Genomic DNA, 6,827 nt, shown 5'->3' on the forward strand with positions numbered 1-6,827 from the left:
CAGAGGCAGGTGGGCAGAGAGGTGCCGGGAGGGAAGACGCTGCTCAGCCCTGGGGAACTGACATCTGCAGGAGATGGCCGGCTTCTCAGGCCAGGGAGGCAGACGGTAGGTCCACCGCTCAGGAGCCAGAGCGCCCTGTCCCTCAGCTGATACGTGCTGCATCCCGGTCTCCTCAAGGCCATTCTGTACCGTCCCCCAGTACTTACTCGGTTGCTTAGCTTCAGATTTAGGAATAGTGCAGGAATCATCATCTAGTCCCAAACTCCCACCGTGGAGACAGGAACCTGAGGTCTGGAAGAGACAGGGCCTACCCTGGGCCGTGCAGTATTATGTGCTCATCACCTTCTGTCACGGCACGCTGTGATAGAAAAGTAACCTACTTTTTAAATTATTTTACACACACATACACGACACACATATGAAATATGAATTTCTTTTTTTTTTTTTAAGATTTTATTTATTTATTTGAGACAGAGAGAATGAGAGAGACAGAGAGCACATGAGAGGGAGGAGGGTCAGAGGGAGAAGCAGACTCCCCGCCGAGCAGGGAGCCCGACGCAGGACTCGATCCCGGGACTCCAGGATCATGACCTGAGCCGAAGGCAGCCGCTTAACCGACTGAGCCACCCAGGCGCCCGAAATATGAATTTCTAATATTTTGCTTAATTTGATAGTATTTCACAAAATACTAAAGGAAATCTCTTTCCCATTGCTATCTCTCAGCACCCGCTAGGACCCAGGCTGTTTCTTATTTATCCCTCCAGGGATATTTGATACTTAGCAAACAGTTACTTTTATTTGTTTGTTTGACCTACTCTGACAATTACTTGTTTTTATTTTTTAAATTTATTTTATTTTCAAAGGGAAAAACAGACAATTTAAATACAAGTCTAAACAGAATTACTCTGTCAAAGGCAGCAATAATGCCAAAACGTGTTGTCACTTCCAGACACCCACCAGCATCTTCTGACTCTTCTCTCAGTGAAAAAAGGGGGTCTGACATTTTATTCATATACATCCTTCTTATCTGCAATGTGATCCATAATTTCTTGTGGACACATTAACTTCTCTGCATCTGTATCAGGAATTTCAGACCCAAATTCATCCTCCACAGCCGACAATCTCCACTTGGTCCAAACTGTCTAAGCCCAGGTCTTTCACAAAGTGGGAATTGACCGGGTCAGTCTTGTCATAGAGTTTCAGGACATAAAGAACGCGGTCATGATTCCCTCTAACATCAAAGGGGGTGCATCACGATCCTGGCGGTACCGCTGTGTGCCTGGAAACTGCGGGAGCGCCGAAGCTGGCTGTAGGGCCCCAGGCCTCGTCCTGCCCCTGCAGGGCACCGGGTGATGCTGAGTGGCTGGCGTGGGGACCCGGGGCAGTGGCGCGAGGGCTGTGGGCAGTGAGTGGACACCAGCGGAAAGGACACGAGCCGCCCTGGCTAAGCCAACCCAGGATGCACTGCCATGGTTCCTTTTTTTTAAAGCACAAACTTTGGGGGTCCCTGGGTGGCTCAGTGGTTAAGCGTCTGCCTTCGGCTCAGGTCATGATCCCAGAGTCCTGGGGTCGAGCCCCGCGTCGGGCTCCCTGCTCCGTGGGAAGCCTGCTTCTCCCCCTCCCGTTCCCCCTGCTTGTGTTCCCTCTCTCACTGTGTCTCTCTGTCAAATAAATAAATAAAAGCTTTAAAAATAAATAAATAAATAAAATCTCGGGAAAAAAAGCACGAACTTTGTGTGCTGGACCCGCTGCTCTGTGCTTTGGTTTTGCACATAACAAATCTTGATTATATCATTTAATTTTGGTACCTCCCAGCCTCATTCTTTTTAATAATACATAATATTTATTTTTTTAAAGATTTTATTTATTTATTTGACAGAGAGAGACAGCGAGAGAGGGAACACAAGCAGGGGGAGTGGGAGAGGGAGAAGCAGGCTTCCTGCTGAGCAGGCAGCCCGATGCAGGACTCGATCCCAGGACCCCGGGATCATGACCCGAGCCGAAGGCAGACACCCAACTGATTGAGCCACCCAGGCGCCCCAAGACCATGTTATCTTATTTAAAAATTCAGATTCTTTTTTTTTTTTTGAAGATTTTATTTATTTATTCATGAGACACAGAGAGACAGAGAGAGGGAGAGAGAGAGAGAGAGGCAGGCTATGCGGGACTCGATCCCAGGACCCCGGGATCATGACCTGAGCCGAAGGCAGACGCTTAACGACTGAGCCACCCAGGCGCCCCCATAATACATAATATTTAATTGTATGACTGGAGCACAATTTATTTGACTAGCCTCCTATTTAGGTTCTGAGCTTGAGAAAAACGGTTCCGTGAAGATCCTCGTGCAGACGGTGTATGTCTTTGGGCACCTGTATACATTCGGGGTGAATTTCTGGAATTTGGAATTGGAATTGGACAGAATTTATGTGGTTTTTTTTTTTAAAGATTTTATTTATTTATTTGAGAGAGAGAGAATGAGAGAGAGCACATGAGAGGGGGGAGGGTCAGGGGGAGAAGGAGACTCCCCGCCGAGCAGGGAGCCCAATGCGGGACTCGATCCCGGACTCCAGGATCATGACCTGAGCCAAAGGCAGTCGCTTAACCAACTGAGCCACCCAGGCGCCCAGAATTTATGTGTTTGATCGAAATCACCATTTGCCCTCCAAAGGGCTGTACCGGTAACTCCCCACTAATAACATGTGGTGGAGCCTGTTTCCCTGTGCATTCACTTCTGTTGTTTTTTGCTTTGCCAACCTGATAGGTGAAAAATGGTACCCTGTCATTTTAATTTACATTTCTCATATTATGGATGAGGCTGAGCATCGAAGATAGAAACCCAGAGGACAGTTTTATGCATGGAGTCGGGTCTGGCCCCCACCCCAGACTGCGCCACTGTGCTCCCCCTCCCACGCCCCAGCGGATGCGAGGTAGCTGAGCAGCCTGGCCCTCTCTCAGCCCTCCCGAGAGCCAGCTTTCCCGCCCCTCACCCAGGATGAGTAACAGTTTCTCCTGGGTGCCTGAAGAGGCTTGCTTTATTCAGGCACCCTGGTTTGTCCCGCTCTTCTGTCCCCGAGGGCTGGGACTTGGCCTCAGATGAAAAGGAGGGATTTGCAGCAGGGGAGTGGTGAGATGAGACCCGCTTTTATGGGAAGTAGAGCTGGGGTAGATAGGGGGTGGGGAGGGGGCTGCAGCAGTTCCGGTGAGCCAAGCAGTGGGGCCTGGGGACACAGAGCCTGAGATACATCAGAGGTGGCCATGCAGGACTGATGGGGGGAGGTGGAGGAGGGAGAGAGGCAGTCAGGGGAGAGGAAGTGAGGGCGGAAGACGAGTGAGCTGGAGTTTGCTTGTGGGATGGACGGAGATGAGGAAATGTTTGTGGGGTGAATGTCTTCCTAGTGGCCACAGGACTGGAGTGGTCACATGGCCAACTGAGGGATGATTAACTCGGCTGGTCTGGGCACAGCAGGTTAAAGCATCTCTGGGGTGTGTCCTGCTCCTGGTTTCCTGGAGAACAGTGAACACAGAGTAGCTTTACTCCTGATCAACCACCCTGGTCTCGCTGCTTCTGTGGCACCTCCTCCCATCCCTCTGGCTCAGGGAAGCGTGGACTGGGGAGTGGGCTGCTGGCCTGGTGGCCAGACCAGCTGGAGCTGGAGAAAGAGCAGTGAATTGGAAGCGGGGGACGGGGGGCGGGGGGGACGGGGAGACGGGGCTCCGCTGACCTCAGGCTCCAATCAGGATTCTAGGATGTGTTTGCTGCTCGCCTGAGAGCAGAAGGTAGCCAACCAGACATGGAGGCCGTTGCCCGTTCCAGGTCTCTGTGTTCTAGATCCTTCTCTGACTTTGGCCCATGTTTCTTTCAGCCGCCGCTCTCTCCCACAGTCCCAATCCCAAATGAAGGAGCACCGACGATAAGCACCTTAGTCTCTCTGGTAGGGCTGACAGATCAATTGCAATTTCAGATCATGAATAATCTGTTAGTATAAGTATATCCCAAATATTGCATGGGACATATTTATACCTTTTAAAAAGTGGCTTATCTGAAATTCAACTTTAATTGGGTGTCCTTTTCTGAAATGTGCCAACTCTGACAACCATGCCAGCCCTCCCACAGCAGGGGGGAGACAGACCCCTGCCTGACCACTCACAGGCCTGGTCCTCTAGAGGAACCGCCACCTCACGGGAGCGCCCAGGGCTTCACGTCCTCGGGTCCCACGACCACACTCCACGGGGGGCCTTCACGCCCCTTTCTGGGGGGAGTCTCGCCCCTCGCCCCTCCTCTCCAGAATCCAAGCTCCTGGCCAGCACCCACTCGGACTGGGGCCTCAGGGCCAGGTTTCCAACTGCCACTGAGGCAGGAGGAGAAGGTGAACCGTCTGAGGCCCCGCGTGAAACAGACAGGAGGTGGTACTGGGGCGTTCAAGGTGATTTGGAAAGCCAGCCGCTCTGGGTAGAGACCTGCCCCCTCCCCAGATCTGAGCTCCTGGGTTAGAGACCCAGACCTGCCCTTTCCCCCCATCTGCACTCCTGGGGTAGAGACCTGCACCCCCTCCCACCGGCCCTGCTGCAGGGGTAGAGACCCACGCCCCTCACCCTCCATCCACACTCCGGGTATAGAGGCCCAGGCCTGTCCTCTCCCTTCTCCACCCCCTTTCACACTCCTGGGGTAGAGGCTCCCAGCCACCCACAAAGGGTGGAGTCACGGCTACACCTGGGACACCCCAGGGGGCAATCCCCCAGTGGGCAACACTTCATGGCATGTTAGGGATGCATGGGAAGGCCTGAGAAATCCGGTCAAAATGAGACTTAAGTAAATTGAAACTTAATTTCAGATCCTTTACCTCAATGTCTCACCTGCAGTTGGCGGAGGCTGCTGAATAGTTGAGTTTTGAGTTTTGCTTCTCCTTTTAATGTGTCACAGGCAGCTGGGGGTGGGGTGGGGGGTACTTCAGGCCACCAGGAACCCAGGAACTTTACTGAAAAGCTATAGACAAGCAAGCGAAGCCATGTGGCTGTGCATCATCTTCCCGCACAATCTCTGTTTGGTAACTTTGCCTTCTTATCCTGCTCTGTCCTCTAAGTGGCCCCGTGGGAAGGTGCATGAGGACACTGGAATGACCACAAGTTTCAGTTTTATTTCAAAGCTGCTGCAAAGGGAGATGCTTTGGAAAGATTCAGTTGAAGGATGTCCTCTGAGTAGAAATTTTTAATATGGAAAAAACAATGAGATAATCATTGTCAGACTGGATGTTAAAAATCTGGGTAAGCATCATTGGCCTGTTTCCAGAAGGAAGGCTAGAGTTGTGCATAGCTCTAACTTCCAGAGGAAGTCTTCATCTCGATAAAGCCTACTTAAAACCACCCAGGTCCTCTGATCAGGAATGCTAATAAGGGAAGGGTCAAGGACTTTCATCAGGTGCAAAGTTCTGCCCCAGGTGAGGCGTGGGACGATTTGCACAGTGAGACCGGGTCCTCTGGGTCTCATCTGTAAGAGGTGCCCTGGGGCCAAGGAGCCACTGGACTACTGTGCAGAGCGGTGGGGAGTGGAGTTGGGACCAGCGTACCACGCTGGGAAGCATCCATGCACAGCCCACTCTGTAACCCGCACCTGCACTCCTCAGCAACACCCAAGGCAACAGAGTGTGTAGGGCCACCAAAGGACATGCACAGCATGCATCCCCAGCCCCCCCGGGCACCCTACCCCACCCATGCCCTCACTGCCCCACGCCGCCCAGCACCCCACCACCAGCCGCTGGCTGCAGGGCTCCCCTCACCTGAGTGGAGGAACAGCAGGCCGGAAAGGCAAGCTTTCCATACCTGCGGACACCACCTGGCCAAGCTCAGAACTGTGCACTTTGTTTCTGCAGCTTTCTAGCTGGTCAGACAGGCTTCTTCTCTTCTGGGGTGAGCCCCTTGAGTCTTCGAGAACCCCATCAGCCTCCCAGACATGCCTGCATCTCTGGTTTGTGGGGTCCAGCCAGCAGCAGTTCCGGCCTCCAGAGCTGGCCTCCTAGGAGTGCTGTGGGGTCAGCACTTGGGGTCCCCCCAGCGAGGAACAGGGACTGGTGAGGCGGGGCTTTCTCTCAGGTGCTTCTGTCTGTAGATGAGGCAGGTGGTTTCAGGAGGTCGCCAGCTACGATCCCTGGGACTTTAAGACAGAGGCAGGACCCTCTCTAGGGACCCTGTGGAGAAAATAGCCACTGAGACCTGGAGACCTACTGCCCCACCTGCAGCAGACGCTGGAGACATGCGAGGCCATTTCTGGTCGCTGCAGTGACGTGGGGTGCCCCAACGTTTTGCGCCTGTTAGAGCTCTGGGACCAGTGGGGTTGGGAGCTGGTCCCATCCAGGAATTGTCCCCACCCAAACACAATAATGACCCTCTGAGAAGCACCTGTAGGATTGAATGAAATGCCTTCCAAGGGACTTTTCAGTTGTAAGTGACTGTCATTTTAACACGCAGTGCACATGATATATGGAATACTGGCAAAATAACACCCGGAAAGGAGGATTCAGGTGTAGGCACACCCAGGTGTGTTCGTACACATCCAGGCACACAGGAGTGCACACAAACACTTACATTTACACGCGGGAACGAGTGGCAAGCAATCCTCTGGGGGAACCTTGGCCAGTAATGGACATAGTGAGCTAAGCAGGGAAAGGGCCAGGGCGGGGCGGGGGGAGAAGGGAAGGAGGAGAGAGGAGGGAGTCGTGGGGACAAGGTGAGTGGAGAGATTGGCCTGCATTTGGAGACACCAAGAGGCACAGTAGCCCCACTTTCCTTTCTGGAAACTCAGTCTCTCCCTGGCCAGCTAGAATCAAGCCTCT

The 6,827-nt window shown here is 52.9% G+C and overlaps 1 pseudogene; it reads right to left on the minus strand.

Annotated features, from left to right (window-relative positions):
- Positions 1 to 1,004: 1,004 nt before the first annotated feature.
- LOC123853623 (acyl carrier protein, mitochondrial-like) lies at positions 1,005 to 5,815 on the minus strand (annotated as a pseudogene).
- Positions 5,816 to 6,827: the final 1,012 nt, after the last annotated feature.

This window comes from Mirounga angustirostris, unplaced genomic scaffold (genome assembly GCF_029215605.1).
Source record: "Mirounga angustirostris isolate CCGP_5_RB_7025 unplaced genomic scaffold, mMirAng1.0.hap1 SCAF_17, whole genome shotgun sequence".
Lineage (NCBI taxonomy): Eukaryota > Metazoa > Chordata > Mammalia > Carnivora > Phocidae > Mirounga > Mirounga angustirostris.